Source organism: Corvus brachyrhynchos, unplaced genomic scaffold (assembly GCF_000691975.1).
Source record: "Corvus brachyrhynchos isolate BGI_N302 unplaced genomic scaffold, ASM69197v1 scaffold21, whole genome shotgun sequence".
NCBI lineage: Eukaryota > Metazoa > Chordata > Aves > Passeriformes > Corvidae > Corvus > Corvus brachyrhynchos.
Window position 1 is genome coordinate 1,035,926 of NW_008236924.1, and position 363 is coordinate 1,036,288.

Consider the following 363-nt stretch of genomic DNA (forward strand, 5'->3'; position numbering starts at 1 on the left):
AGCTTCAAGCCATGGCTCTCTGCCACACCCTGTGAGCCTGGCCACCCCATCGCTATGCCTTGTCCCCGGCTGCCTCAGAGATACAGTGACCCCTTCCATCCCGCTGCCACCCCTTGCCCTCCCAATCCCATAGCCACCCAATTCCCCCATCCCACAGCCGCCCCACGTCCCCCTCCCATTGCCGCCCCATGCTTCCCATCCCACGGCCACCCAATTTCCCCCATCCCACTGCCACGCCCTGCCTCTGCCTTGCCGCACAGCCATGTTCTGGCTCCTTCCACAGCCCTCTTGGCTCCGCAGTGCCCCATTCCCACAGCCTGCGCCCCATCTTCTGCCCCATAGTCACTCTGTGCCCCCCTGACG